Source organism: Sinohyriopsis cumingii, unplaced genomic scaffold (assembly GCF_028554795.1).
Source record: "Sinohyriopsis cumingii isolate HCF-2022 unplaced genomic scaffold, ASM2855479v2 utg000160l, whole genome shotgun sequence".
In the NCBI taxonomy this organism is placed as follows: domain Eukaryota; kingdom Metazoa; phylum Mollusca; class Bivalvia; order Unionida; family Unionidae; genus Sinohyriopsis; species Sinohyriopsis cumingii.
This window is the reverse complement of record NW_028315873.1, coordinates 12,624,104-12,641,010: the sequence shown is the minus strand read 5'-3', so window position 1 is coordinate 12,641,010 and position 16,907 is coordinate 12,624,104. Positions and strand designations below refer to the sequence as shown.

At 33.4% G+C, this 16,907-nt stretch overlaps 1 long non-coding RNA gene across 1 annotated transcript; it reads left to right on the top strand.

Annotated features, from left to right (window-relative positions):
• Nucleotides 1-255: 255 nt before the first annotated feature.
• On the top strand, nt 256-16,443 carry LOC149774805 (uncharacterized; the record flags this gene model as incomplete). The annotated part of the gene is made up of 4 exons (XR_016416779.1): nt 256-277; nt 2,355-2,422; nt 6,280-6,393; nt 8,819-16,443. It is a non-coding gene; the product is annotated as an uncharacterized LOC149774805 (long non-coding RNA).
• Between the last annotated feature and the right edge of the window lie 464 nt (nt 16,444-16,907).

Here is a 16,907-nt window from a genome sequence, read left to right as displayed (position 1 = left end):
CTTTACTCACGTATCATTCATTTCACACTGATTTGGTCAGGTGGGAAATTGAAATGGATGGCGACATTCAATGTCATTTTGACTTGCTCTCTGTATGTGTATGAAAATTTACATGTAATGGGGAGATAACTCTTCTTTTTCTCTTTGAACAGATGGGCACAGATCACAATTAATAGTTCCAGTTCAGTACCCACGAATGCAGACCCAGTCTAGTTTTAGAGCATTTTTTCCTGTCTCCTTTTGGTGGTGATACAGGAGTTAGATTTAGGCATTCTTGGTATGGATTTAAAGGCAATTGTTTAATCTTTAGAATATGAGCTTATGGTGTGGTTGTCTGTGTGTGTTTCCTCGACAGTGTGCAATGATTAATAAGGTCTTGGTGATGATCCAGATGTGAAATCTTTGTTCCATTACATGTTGGTTAGTTTACAATCCAGCCTCTAATAAAATGCCGATGAACCTATGACAAGAACTCCACCACGAAGTCATCTTTGAAGGTATTTTAGACTAAGATATGATTTGTATTGATTGTCACACAGTGGAAAGTTCAGTACTGAGAAACAAATGTAGAGATTTATATAGTAAAATTACTTGTGTTCTGGGTCCTGTCATTGCAGTATTTGATTAAAGTTTAAATTGGTATAAATTTTTTATTATTAATGATAGACATAGTGAAATTGTAATATGTTTATTAACCTTGAACATATAAGAATGAATTTTAAGAAAATTAATTTTCATTTTGATAATTTAATGAAACTAAGTCTTTGTTAAATGTTTCCCCCCAAAATGCACATATATAATATTTATTGAGAATTATGTTAAATGATATCCGCATATATGTATTCCTACACCATATACAAGCTGCAATGATGAAAATTTGTCAAATGTTGTCACAGAAAATTTATTTTGAAGTCAAATTGAGACCATCATTTAAAATGCACGAAGAGAAAATTATAGTTTGCATTGGTCATTCAGACTATTTGTTTGTGGTCCAAGCAGTTATTTTATGTGTTTATGATGGGGTGACTTCCTGAGTAACTTGTATAGCTTTCAGTAATTGTTTATTAACATAGTTATAGGGTATTTAGTGAGAGGACAGAAATGAAAACTTTATACTAGAACCTACTCAAGTTCTCTACTAAATCATTTTAAGCTGTCAGAGAATGAAATACAGGTCAAAGAGATAAAATATACTTTCTCCAGGTATAGTTACCCTTGGATGTAAGAAAATAGCAAAATGATGTAAGTTAAGCACAAGATGCATTCCATTTTATTGTTCAGTTTGGTTAAGATATTGATTGGTGTAGTGCGGCATTGTGGCCTATATGATGTTATGGGAATTCTAATGATCCATCTAGCTTTATGCATTATTAATTACTAATAATATTTGTTAACTGACACTCTAAAGATTACATAAGAAATATTCAAACAGATTATTTGAATGTGACTTTTGTACAACTGATCTTAACATGGTTACATATCCCACATGAACAAATATCCATATATTTTAGAATGTTTGGGATCAAAAGTTCACATTCAGTACATCATATAGGCTGACATTGTACCTATAATGAATCTGTAAGGCACATTTCTGGCTGTGTGCACTGAAAATATCCCAAAATGTTATTTTCATCATGAATATGCCTTTGTATGGTAACATATTTCGATTTAGTACTTTGACAGAATGCGGTATTGAAGCATCAGCTGATATCTGATTCCACTGAATCATTGAGCTTAGGAATTGGTAACCAACACTCTTGAAAATACACTAAAAATGTTGAAACAGATCATTTGAATTATGTTTGCACATTTGATCTTAACAAGTATATTGTATATGTCCCACATATGCAAATTTCCATCCTGGTTTACAAGTTTTGGGGATCATAATTTCACTTTCATTTGAGGATATAGGATCTATTTGGTAACTATAGTTAATCTGTGTGGCAACATATAAATTGGCCGTATTCACTTGCAATAACCAAAATTGTTATTTCCCTCATGAATAAGATTGCTTATAGTAATATATTTTAATTTAGTACATTGTCACTTGACTTTCCTGTATACTGGTATGTACTAATGTTTACAGAAATGATCAAACCTCACCATCCCAATATTTCCTTAAACTTTATGATACATAGACTACCTGATTAGTTATTTAACCTATAAATGGCTAAATATGCTTCTAGAAGCCTCATATAATTTTGGGTGAGTGTCATTCTCTCAGGTTTACTATTTTGTCCCATGCTTGCAACCTTAATGTTATTTTGAAATGACAATATCTAACACATTTTAACTTCATTTACCTACATCTTACTGTTTTCTAGCATTAAGTGAAACATGTTGTATCTTTTCAGGTCTAGTCTGGTATCTGGAACAAAGTGTTAGAGCTGGATCAGTTTGGAAGGTCTCCAGTAGTCCAGTGGTGAGAGCAAAGTTTCATAAGGATATGTGTGTATGCCGCCATAAGTGACTAAGGTTAATTCATCTCACCACACTGATATAAAGCACCTGAAAGACATGGATTAGGTCTTCATGAGAGCGATTAGCACCATTGTTCAGTAAGGTAGAGCCTCCCTAGAAACTATTTTCCTATCCCATTACCACCTTTTGTAGTTATCGACACTGAAATGGAATGCATTTTTGCTATGATAGTGGTCCCATTGGTTTATTGTTATATTAAAAACAGATGGAATAATCAAACACAGCAGACATTTAATATTGAAAGTATTCTAATGATGTAAATGCAAACATTCATTTTGCAGTTTTCTGTGTCATGAACAGTGAGAGTTTGACCATTAAGATACAATGCATGCCAAATCAATGAGTAATAGGTAATTAAACAGATCCTAATTAAAATTAATTGATGCTGCAATTATTCATATCTTCCTAGTGGTAAGATACAGTGGTTATGTGGATTTAAGAGTTACTTCCAAAGTAATTCTGATTGACTTGATAAATATGACTACAGTGTTTTAAAATTGTTTATTGCCATAACATGTGCACCCTGGTTTGAGTGTTGGGGAGAATTCAGTTTTCTACCTAGATGATAATAGTCATTCTCAAGACAGACAGACAGACAGATAGATATATACATAGATAGATATATAGATAGGTAGATCGATACATACATACATACATACATACACACACATACATACATACATACATACATACATACAAATGCACATGCAGACATACATACATACATACATACATACAAATGCACATACATGCATACATACATGCACACAAATGCACATACATACATGCATACATACATACTGTTTGCTATGTGTACTGTAGCTTTAATGTACCAGTAGTTGTGTAAATTTGTTATTAAATGGAAATGAGTTGTATATCAACAATACAGTATACATACTATACATATATTTTATTTAAACTATGTATGATTGAAATGTATTTTACATTTTAAAGAGAGAAAACAAATGGCCATAATCTTTGCAATGTCAAGAGAGCAGACTCATCTCAACACCCTCTCAGATGTATGAAACCGTGCGAGCCATTCTTTAGTGACTCAAACGTTTACTTAAACTTCATGCACATTAATTACTATAGGTTTATTTTTATATTTAGTAAATAAAATGAGCATACATCCCTGACATTTAATGATAAAAGTTTATTCACGATTTAAATGCAAACATTCAAATTCCATGTCGTGAACAATGTGATCATTTGCATTGAACTAAAGGCATCACATCAGTGAAACTTAAAAATAATGAAAGAATGAGATGTAATTAAACACACTGAAAGCTAATTACAGTTCATTCATTTTGTAACTGTCCATATATCTCTCTTCCTAGTGACTGTCAGTATCACTTTTCTTTATTTCTTGTATGTTGCAGTTGTGGTGTCTGTGTATGAGAAACCAGCTGTTCCAAACAGTTGGCAAAGTTTCATTTCCATTTGACAAAGTTAGGAATTTCATTTATGTTGTTTTGCGGGAGGGTTCATACCAAACATATTCTGTATGGTGATATTTGATCCATAGAATGTGTGATTCTGTATGGTGATATTTGATCCATAGAATGTATGATTCTGTATGGTGATATTATGATATATAGCATGTATGATTCTGTATGGTGATATTTGATCCATATAATGTATGATTCTGTATGCTGATATCTGATACATATAATGTATGATTCTGTATGGTGATATTTGATACATAGCATGTATGATTCTGTATGGTGATATTTGATACATAGCATGTATGATTCTGTATGGTGATATTTGATACATAGCATGTATGATTCTGTATGGTGATATTTGATACATAGAATTTATGATTCTGTATGGTGATATTTGATCCATAGAATGTATGATTCTGTATGGTGATATTTGATCCACAGAATGTATGGTTCCGTATGGTGTTATTTGATCCATAGAATGTATGATTCCGTATGGTGATATTTGATCCATAGAATGTATGATTCCGTATGGTGATATCTGATCCATGGAATGTATGATTCCGTATGGTGATATTTGATACATAGAATGTATGATTCCGTATGGTGATATTTCATCCATAGAATGTATGATTCCGTATGGTGATATTTGATACATAGAATGTATGATTCCGTATGGTGATATTTGATACATAGAATGTATGATTCTGTATGGTGATATTTGATCCATAGAATGTGTGATTCCGTATGGTGATATTTGATCCATAGAATGTGTGATTCTGTATGGTGATTTTTGATCCATAGAATGTATGATTCTGTATGATGATATTTGATCCATAGAATGTATGATTCCGTATGGTGATATCTGATACATAGAATTTATGATTCCGTATGGTGATATTTCATACATAGAATTTATGATTCTGTATGGTGATATTTGATACATAGAATGTATTGCTGATGATATGATTCTGCTGTATATAGCATATTTTGAAAAGATGCAGTGCATTTTGAAATCTATATGTTGCTGTGGTGGGAGTTTGCATTACTCGGGTGGTTCATGTTGATCAGGTAATTGGAGTGTGCAGGGCTGTCAACAGAGTTTCAGGATGAGGAGATATTGACTCTTTAATCATGGAACTCAAGAGTCCCCAGGCTATTTCTGAGAGTCCCTGGCATGAACTCGAGTCCCTCACTTCAAAATTAATTCCTGGCCATATATAACATCACACTAAAATGAAAATATTTTTAATAATTTGTTTAAAATCTATACTGTTATAACAAAATTAAAGACAAAAATAAATCACAATAATAAAATCATCAACAATTAGTTTCAGTGTATATTGTGGTTTGTGACTGATGTTTAAGTTGCTACTTATGAACTGTATGATTCTGTGGCTGGAAATTTGCATGATATCAGTTGGGTGAATGAGTTTGTCTCATAACTTTTGAATTGGATAATTTCTGCTACTGGTGTTTATCAATTTCTTTCCCAGTGTCATGTTTGCTGTTGTTTATTCGTTTCCTCATGCATCCCAATTTGTTTTGCAAACAACTTGTTTCCTAAACCATTTTGGGTTTGTAGTTGTGTTGACTCCAACAACTTATTTTCTAAGGCAGTTCAGTTTTGTAGCTGTGATCAACATTTGGTACAATATAAAAGGAATTTTCTGTTTAAAAAAATTCTGCTGGTCTTAGCACTGTTTACCTTTGAATAAGAAAGATCTTACTAATAGTTGTCTTTGTTTTTATACGGTTTAGGATTAATGACCCTTATGTCGTTCACATTGTTCTTGTTTTTTCTGTTTTTCAAGGTTCTTCTGGACAATCATATCTTGTTTTCAGTTTAACATTCCCCAGTTTCAAATTGTAATGTTCAGTCCCTCCTCTCAAACTAAAATGCAAAGCTGTTAATCCACACTGAGGGGCCCCGAGTGGCTAAGTGGTCTAAAGCGCTCCCTGTTATGGATCACTGTCATCTCACCTGTCTGCGCTGGTTTGAGAAAGCTTGCCAGTAGCTTCTCGTGGGTCGGTGGTTCTTTCCTGGGTTTTCCTGAGCTCTTCCTCCACCATTAATACTAGCCACCTTGTATAGCCTATCGTGTGCTGAAAAATGGTGTTAAACCCAACAACAACAATAATCCACATTGTATTACAGTGGATTTATTTGTTTCCATGTCCATCAGGTTTTTGTTTGATGCAAAGTCATTATTTCTTCGTCCATGATTGGCTGACTGTGATGGGGATCATTTCCTTGTCTGTTAGATTATAAATCTCTTAGAGCATTTCTGGTTAAATTAAAATTTGTGCAATGTCAACTCATGATTATACTTGAATATTTCTTTATTTTTAGGTGGTGACCAAGGGAGTAGATGATACTTCTTTAAAATGTAAGGTTCAAACTCAGATCCATCTTCTTCCTTACAATGAGTATAAAACCGGTCAGGAGCTGATCCAATTGAGATGGGTGGGTTTCATGTAAATTTCTAAATTTCTTTTTTTATCAGTTCTGTTACAGTCCTTACATAAAAGAGTGTCTTTTTCAGAGTGATTGTATTTTGTTTGCTTTCTATCAATTTCAATATGTCATCAGGTTCATGGTGCCAAATCTGTCTTCACTGACTCCCCTTAGCCGACACACACCTAAGTCAAAATCCTGACCCAACATAACCCTCTGTATACCCACAGAATGCTTTGGAGGTGATTCTTTTTCATTTACAATGGGTACTTGAATTATTTTTATATAAAAAATACCATTAAATATAAAATGACACATTGATTTGTTATTTCCAAATATTGTTGGGCCCTGAGTGGCCGAGTGGTCTAAAGCGCTCTCCGCTACGGATCACTGCCATCTCATCTGTCTGCACCGGTTCGAATTTTGGATTCAGCCAATGTAGGTATGTGAGAAAGCTTGCCAGTAGCTTCTCGTGGGTCAGTGGTTCTTTCCGGGGTTTTCCCGGGTTCTTTCTCCACCATGAATACTGGCTGCCATTTATAGCCTATTGATTGCTGAAAAATGGCGTTAAGCCCTACATCAACAACAACAACAACCAACTATTGTTTCTTGAGATAAAATATACCAAAATAACAAAATAATATTTAGATTTATTAATAATGTATTAATATTTCATTTAAGTGTTGAAATATTTTTAAATAATGAAATAATATTTCTTTGAATTGAAATAAAACTTTGAAATAACAAAATTGTTTAAAAAGTAAGGAAATAATTTGTATTATAGCAAAACAGGAAATAATGGCGTGCATGTCACTTAAGGAGTCTGATAATTTCATGTCATGCATGCCAAAATATTTGGATTTACATTACTGCAGCTAAGTGAATAATTGATTTAGGTTATTTTTGCAATTGATAGAAATCAACACCATTGTAAATAAAGAGGAATTCCATAGATGTAGACTGCAGGTGTTATGGATCAAGGCTGACTTATGCATTAAAACGTATAATGCTTATAAGTGTGATGCTTAGGCCCAAGGCAAAGTATTACCAGCTGATGTGGTCTGTGGGCGACATTTGGAATAATCTTAAATTAATATTTGAAAATTTATTAAAATTCAATAAACATGTTAGATTATTTTGAATATGCTAAAGTTATAGTGAAATGGAATGATGGCATGTACACCTATGAAGGACCATATAGACTATCCTACATTGTGTATTTCAAGCTGATAAAATGACCAGATTTGGCCCTGATGTCAGAATTTATAACAGTTCACACCTTTGTCATAATAAACTTGGTACAAGGCATTTTATTCAAACTCTAAGAAAAGAAAAATCTTCCTGTAAGGATGGTTATATCGACATGGGGCATTGTACTGAAAGATCTCATAATGCCCTGTTGTTGTGGCTATCTGATGTCCAGTGGTGGCCACCTTGAAAATCTTGCTAACACTACTCCTAAAAGAACGGTCAAATAAACATGTGGTTTATGGTCCTAAGTGAAAATGATAGCCCAAAGACATCCAATATGGCCATCACAATAGACATTAAAAATCTTGTTATCACTGCTTCTGAATGAATGGCAATATCAGCTTGAGGTTTCACTGAAACATTTTTTATGACGTCTAGTTAGTCATAAATGAACATAGTGCACTGAAAATAGTGATGATTTGACATCCAATATGGCCTCCACAGTGGCCATCTTGAAATTCTTGTTATCGCTGCTGCAGTATGAAAAGTCATTTTGACCTGGGCTTTAAATGACTGGCCATCTTGAAAATATTGTATCTACTCCTCCAAAATGGATGGCTCTCTTAGCATGTAAAAAATAGACTACTTATGATGTTGAGCTTGTCCTAAATAAAATATTGACAATTGTACATCCAATATGGCTGCCATAATGCTTGCATTAAAAATATTGTATCACTAATCCCCAAAAATCTTAATATAGACAAGAGGTTTTTACCAAAATGATGTCAACATGTTCCTAAATGAAAATGGTACCAACCCAACACAGCAGCTTGATTTTAAATCTTTTTTTTAACTGAATAATATTACAGATGGTTTGAACACTCGGTAGTTAAAAGGAACAATATGGGTTTAGCTTGAATTTCTGGAAATTCTTTGATGCAGTAAAGCACAAAGGGACTTGTATACATTTGAGACTTAGCATTATAAATATGTTCCTTTTTCAATTGGACAGCACCTGAACTTGCGGAGGCTGTTTTAGAGCCTACTGACGAAGACAACTTGACATGTGCTTGTAGATCCCATTATGTTTACTGTGGATTTCACTATGAGCCCTGCCATGAGAAAGCCTGGTGAACACCACATTTATTTATGGGTAGGCTCCACCTGATAGTACTATTTATTGATTCCACCTTTTGATTATTTGTATTTAACCTCATGTTTTCATAATTTTCTTTTGCTCTAGGTGATAGATGGAAATATTTTTGGGGGCAGAAAGGTAATAGACTGATCCCCTGCTTCCACAATTTCTCAGGATCTCTAATTGTCTTACCTGCAGATCATGGGGATGATACAAATATTTGCATTTAAAAGGTCGGTATTAAAATTGTTTTCAACATAAGTATCATTGTGTATTTCTTCTGTATATCTGCAGTAAGTCATAGCATAAGATACATATATTCAACTATTCATGTTGGGAGATTGCTAGCAATAGTAGGTTAAATGCATTGCTGATTTTGTTGAGTGTTTACGTTTAGCTCCGTTTCTTTGACACATACTCAGTGATGCACTCTTATTCCTCATTTAATGTTATCTAAGAAGTGAATCTAATATTTTACAGGATTCATGAAGTCATAAAGCTTGAAGATTGATTATTCACTGCATGAATGCTTGTAGCAAAGATATGTATGCATTGTGTGTAATTAATTTTCAAGCTTTATGACTTCATGATTCAAGTAAAATATGAAATTCAATTTTTGTATAATTACAGCTAGTAGTAAATATAATAATGAATCTCAAAAGGGACTATAGTTGAACCATTTTTTTTACAAATATTGTTAAATCAAGCACAAATGTTGCATCCATACCTAAGTAGTTCCTTTCTGATTTTATGAACTAGGACCTTAAAGTTTTCTGCATTACATAATGTAATTTTAACCAATCCAAATGCTTGTTACAGAGGCTTCATAGGAACATTGTATTTGGCTGATGTATGTACTGATTATAAATACTTATCTGTTCATAGGAAATTGGAGGGAAAAAATTTGGGGTGGGTGGTTGGCAGTAATTTATGTTTATTTCTGAGTTGTATTGCCTTAGTTGTGGGTATTACATCATGCAGAAACATTGGAATGAGATGATTCTGATACAAGTCTATTTACTTTCAGACATGAATTGTCATGGATCATCATGTCAGTGTACCTCAAACAGAACTTGTCTTGGATCCAGTTAAATAACAAATTTTGTTCAATTACTTTCACTTAAATTGTTTCATTTCCTTTTAATTCTTGTCCACTTATAACCAATTATACAGTGCAGCTTTAATTAAATATCCTATTGTTTATGCATTGCTCACTGTTATGACAAAGGTGTGTTGAAACATACATCGGTGTAATGCCTGATTTGGAACACAGTCACTTTTATGGTCCCCATAAACAATTGGTATTAGGCCTGATTTGGAAAACATGCAATTTTTATGGTTCCCATGAATGTTTCATACAAGGCCTGATTTGAAACATGGGTCACTTGTATGGTCCCATCACCATTTAGTATAAGAACTGATTTGGAACACAGATCAACTGTGTGGCCCCCATAAACAATTGGTATAAGGCCTGATTTGGAACACAGGTCATTTGTATGGTTCCCATGAACTTTTCTTACAAGGCTTAATTTGAAACATGTGTCACTTGTATGGTTCCCATCAGCAATTAGTATACCTGATTTGGAACACAAATCAATTGTGTGGTCCCCATAAACAATTGGTATAAGGCCTGATTTGGAACACAGGTTATTTATATGGTTCCCATGAACATGTCTTACAAGGCCTAATTTGAAATATGGGTCACTTGTATGGTCCCCATCAGCAATTAGTATAAGACCTGATTTGGAACACAGATCAATTGTGTGGTCCCCATAAACAATTGGTATAAGGCCTGATTTGGAACACAGGTTATTTATATGGTTCCCATGAACATTTCTTACAAGGCCTAATTTGAAACATGGGTCACCTGTATGGTTCCCATCAACAACTAGTATAACACCTGATTTTGTAACACAGGTCAATTGTGTGGTCCCCATAAATAATTGGTATAAGGCCTGATTTGGAACACATGTCATTTGTATGGTTCCCATGAACATTTCATACAAGGCCTAATTTTGAAACATGGGTCACTTTCAATTGTGTAGTCTCAATAAACAATTGGCATAAGGCCTGATTTGGAACACAGGTCATTTGTATGGTTCCCATGAACATTTCTTACAAGGCCTAATTTGAAATATGGGTCACTTGTATGGACCCCATCAGCAGTTAGTATAAGACCTGATTTGGAACACAGATCAATTGTGTGGTCCCATAAACAATTGGTATAAGGCCTGATTTGGAACACAGGTCATTTGTATGGTTCCCATGGACATTTCTTACAAAGCCTAATTTGAAACATGGGTCACTTGTATGGTCCCATCACCATTTAGTATAAGAACTGATTTGGAACACAGATCAATTGTGTGGTCCCCATAAACAATTGGTATAAGGCCTGATTTGAAACACAGGTAATTTGTATCATTCCCATGAACATTTCATACAAGGCCTAATTTAGAATAAAGGTCACTTATATAATTCTCATGGACATTAGTGTATGGCTTCCTTTAGAACACAGGTTACTTTTATAATTCCCATGAATATCTAGTTAAAAAGACAGCACTGAAATCCCAGTGGATAATGGTAATTAATACTCCCCAATATCGAATATGAAACATGTTATAATCACTTGTTTATAATGACAGTTATTATCACAAAGTAAATGCCAGAACAGTTTTGGTTTCAATTTAGGGCTATTCAGGAAGAACTAGAAAGTGGGTTGAGTATCTTTTCTAACAGTACATCACACATAAATTATTCAACACAAGGTTATTATTCTCACCTTATGTACACACTTGTAATTTGAAGCCAAGTACTGTACCATATGAAGTAAGATAAATGTACCACCACTGAGGATAAAAATCATCACTTGTATTGCACAGTAGATGTTTTCAAGGTTGTACAGAAAATATGTGTTAAACTTTTAGGCCAAAGGTTTTTTTCTCAATTTTTGTGTCATGTCACTTGATAGATTTTGTTCTCAATTTGAGAAGAATCATTATGACAGTTGGACAATTCATTTTACAACATACCAATTCAACCTTATGCCCTTTCAGCCAATGTCACACATTTTACAACAGTGCTTTGATCAAAGAATCCAGATATGTGCTCTGACATTTATAGTTTGTTTTATACTTGTATTTATGTTCTGTATGGATTTAAATCAGGTACCAAAAATAAAAACCTTTCCAGTACTCTTGTTTTGCACTCTGTATGGTTGTAAATCAGGCAACAAGAATAAAACCATTCCGGTACTCTTGTTTTATACTCTGTATGGACATAAATCAGGGAACAAGTATAAAACCATTCCAGTACTCTTGTTTTATATTCTGTATGGTTGTAAATCAGGCAACAAGAATAAAACCATTCCAGTACTCTTGTTTTATACTCTGTATGGTTGTAAATCAGGCAACAAGTATAAAACCATTCCAGTACTCTTGTTTTATGCTCTGTGTGGTTGTAAATCAGGCAACAAGTATAAAACCATTCCAGTACTCTTGTTTTTAACTCTGTATGGTTGTAAATCAGGCACCAAGAATAAAACCATTCCAGTACTCTTGTTTTATACTCTGTATGGTTGTAAATCAGGCACCAAGAATAAAACCTTTCCAGTACTCTTGTTATATACTCTGTATGGACATAAATCAGGCAGCAAGAATAAAACCATTCCAGTACTCTTGTTTTATACTCTATATGGTTGTAAATCAGGCACCAAGAATAAAACCATCCCAGTACTGTTGTTTTTTACTCTGTACAAGTGTAAATCAGGCAGCAAGAATAAAACCATTCCAGTACTCTTGTTTTATACTCTGTATGGTTGTAAATCAGGCACCAAGAATAAAACCTTTCCAGTACTCTTGTTATATACTCTGTATGGACATAAATCAGGCAGCAAGAATAAAACCATTCCAGTACTCTTGTTTTATACTCTGTATGGTTGTAAATCAGGCACCAAGAATGAAACCATTCCAGTACTCTTGTTTTATACTCTGTATGGACATAAATCAGGCAGCAAGAATAAAACCATTCCAGTATTCATTTTGTAATCTGTATGTATGCATATTGGGCAGCATAAAAAAATCAAGTTCTGTTTTTTATTCTGTATGGTTTTAAATCATGCAGCAAGAATAAAACTATTCAAAACTTGTTTAACTTTCTGTGGGTGTAAATAGGCAGCAAGAATAAAACCGTTCAGGTACTCGAACTTAACTAAAACTGGATCAGTTGCATTAGGCATTTACCAATCAGATAACATACATTTTTGTTCAGTCTCGGTGGTCAGTAATAATCAGAATACTTTAGGTTAAAAGGAATTCATGAAGAAAATGATTATGTAAATAGCAAACATTTTACTTTTCAGAGGAGAAGAGCAATATATTTTTGGAAAAGATGAACTGGCCAGAAGATAATAAATAGGTGAATAGTGTTCTGAAGCCAGAGTTAATGTCACTGGAAAACAGTGATGAGAAAACCTGAGTGTGGATATATGCAGATTTTAGACTTTGCTTAGATTTTAACTTGGGGAACATTTGTTAATCAGCAATCCAAAATGTTTATACTTTCCACATTATCAACTTTTTATTCTCAGGTGAACAATAAGGCTTTTATATGGGAAATTTTTTGTACAATTCAAAGAATTTGTTGTTAATTAATAGTTGGTTATAGTGGCATGGAGGGGCTGCTTGATTGTTAAAACCATTTCAGTTGGAAAAAATTATTTGTCTATGATGTACCACAGTTGGTAAACAAAAGATTTAATTTTGAATCATAATATTAAATGTGTACATACCATATTTGCCAGCCTATAACACAATACTTTTTGACCAGAAAATCTTCGCTTCATCTTATACACTGAATTGACTTAATCATGGATTATGTCATCTAAATTGCTTGATTGTAATTTTTGTATGGAAAATAATTCTCCAAGAGTACGAAAAATAATGAGTAAAAAATATTTCATTTTGGGGAAGAAATTGTGTATGAAAAATTTAGGATCGCACAGTGAGCATTTTAAACAATTACATGATCATCAGTATTAAAAATTAACATGGATCAGATGTAACTATGCAAAACCATCATGCACCAGTAATGTATTTTGTTTTTAATTTACATTAGATACATTTGATTACATATATGTGCATTAGAATTGACAAGTTAGAAGATGAATAACCGTGACAAAGGCATATTCCATCACAATTTTCTTCTTCCACATAATGATCAAATAAAATGTATGTTCCATTGACAGACAGACAGAGATGTCTTCGCGATTGTAAATCTATATTGTTCATTTACCTGATGACTGAGCTTACTCTTGTACAAGTGCAGTACCATATTCCAGTATCAATTAATATCACTTGGTAAGCAATTCCTTCTAATGTTGTTTTCACTTCCATTATTAAAAGAATCACATGACTTTGTATTGGTATTTACATTCTAATTAAATATGCTACAGCTGTGTTCAGTCATTTCAAGCTGACACCTGTTTGAGGTTATGATTTGGCAGACCAGATTAGATTAGTGAGGCTACCAATAGGGACATGAGGCTTCCCAAGGGTATCATGAATACCATACCATACAATGAAAGGAATGCCAGGTGGTTACTCGTGTAAATTTCTCAGTCAGTGACATTTTTTAATTTGCAGATGGAACATACATCCATTTAAAGTAAACCTAGCAGGAACAAAATAAAGAACAATTGCCATCTAAGTACAGGAAGAGTACATGCACTTTAAAAAAATCTTATTTGTTGGGAATGATGAGATCATTATGCTTGCAAAGAAAATTAGACAGCATGCAGAATGGTCATTTTTGGGATTTAACCTCATGGAGTCTCTATGAATATAACTATTGTGAATATTTAAACCGTGAAGGAGTTTGGTATTTATTTTCATAGTTTGCATTTACTGTTTTATTTATTAATTTTTTTTCTTTTGTAAAAAGCTTTAGCAACATGGGGCAATAAGGTAAAAAAAAAAAACTAGAAGAGCTGAACTCTCTCTCTCATATATTGGACCATATTTTATTTTGATCACGAGGTGCAAGAAGAAAAATGTGATAGAATTGTTACGTATATCTGTTTAATTCATATTTATTTTAATTTAGTTGTTTGTCAGGATAAATATTTGTATTCTATTATATGCTATTATAATGTAAATTTATTCACTAGAGATGATACTTTTTCAGAAAATAGATTGACCTTGACTGTTAGGTTATAAACACCAGGTGTTGATCTAAATCCTGACCTTGTTTCAGAAATTGTAACAACCTTCGTAAACAAGTTCTATTTTATTTTAAAATGATTGGTTGTTTCCAAAGTCATGTTGGGACTACATGATTTAACCCTTTACCTCATAGTGACAAAATGCAGCGTGCTATAAATAGAACACCTGTTACCTAGTAGACTGCATACGCCTGCCTGTGAACTGTTAAGCAGTTTAGTGTATGTTACGTTTAACAGCAATTTTAACCATTTAACATTTTTGGTACACATCTATTATATGAGGAAAAATTTAAGAGTAAAGTCCGATTGTTATAGCTGTGTAATTATTTTTAACGGAATTTTTTTTTATAAGCTTAAAAATCTTGAGAGAACTCGTTCACTGTCATGTCAGTGAGGCCGCGTGACCAACCGTAGCTGCCATTTCCCATACTCGAAATTTACATGTTTTTCGTCTGTGTCTACATCACTAAGTCATCTGAATTTGATAATTTATAAAAACTAATTGCTCCCTACATCAATATCAGAGCCTTTCCCTAAGTTATTGAATCTTTCATAGTTGTGATTCTAATCGTGAAAACTTCGTAAGTACTGAATGAAATCCATGACCGCCATTTTGGAGAGTGGAGATTACGACCCAGTTACTTTAAATAGCTGATATCGACCAGTGCATAAACAGTGATCATGCGATTTGACGTAATTGTCATTCGCAGAAATGAATGTAGTATCTAATGTTTTTTTTCCCCTAAGGTGGCACTACGAAAACCAGCTCAAAATGACTGATGTTTACAGCAGGCATCAAAAGGCGCTTCCATGCAAATGGAGTAGAGGCGTCAAAAGGCGCTTCCATGCGAATGGAGTGGAGGCATCCAAAGATGCTTGCATGAGGTTAAGGGTTAAGATGTAAACAGTTTTTTAAAATTATTTATTTCTTGGAGTAAAATGGTTGGTTTTTGGTGTACATGATATAAACAAGATCACGTCCCCCCCCTTTTGATTTCATACTTCCGGTTTTTCCATTACTATGCATCTGTTAGTTTTAATAGAGATGTGTAAAGAGAGATTTCTCAGTTTTGGGCTTTTTACACTGATGTCAAGTTATTTTGTTATAGCCAGATTTTGAGTTATTATTTTCTTCAGATCAGTTGGATTTCAAAAGGATTAATTCTTTTTTCTCAGGAAATATTTTGAGGAGTGCCCACACAGAAATTTTGGAAAGAATTGCTTACAAATTTAATTAGAATTTTGAACACCTGAGTGTCATTATTTGCATTTCTACAAGAAACTGTAAAAGATAACACAGTACAGACTACAGCATATGTCATCGTTATCCATCTTGGATTTTCCATCAGGATTCGAACTTGAAATTATTAAAACATTTATTACTAGGACTTTTGCAATTTAATTTGTGGATTATTCTTGGATTTGTTTTGGATTTGATTCAATAAAACGTTAAGTTTTTTTTATTTTTTTCATTTTTACAGGATTTTTCCAGGGAAATAAAATTTTTATTAAATTTTAAAAAGCTTGTTGTTTTCATTCTTTCTGTGTTACTGTTTATTCGAGCCTAAACACATAACAGAATTACACATGCATCCTTCTCTCTGTCTCTCCCCCTGGGCAAAAAAAACAACAGCGTCATTATATGTAGCTAAAAATACATAATACATTTAAAATACTTCATATGAAACAAATGAGGTACTTTTAGTTACATACAACAGTATAATGATCCTGACTAGAAGGGTTACTGAGTTACAGATAGGATACAATTCATGATGCTGTGTGAAACGAAGTGACAAACACATTCTGAGGTATTTATTTGGCCTCATCTTATACTCAGCATCGACTTTTATATGGATGAAGAATGGAAGATTTGCCAAATTTGCTTATTCGACTTGTACTCCACATTGACTTATAGGCCGGCAAATATGGTACACATGTTTACTTTAAGTACCAGTAAACTGTGTACAGTGTTGCAAA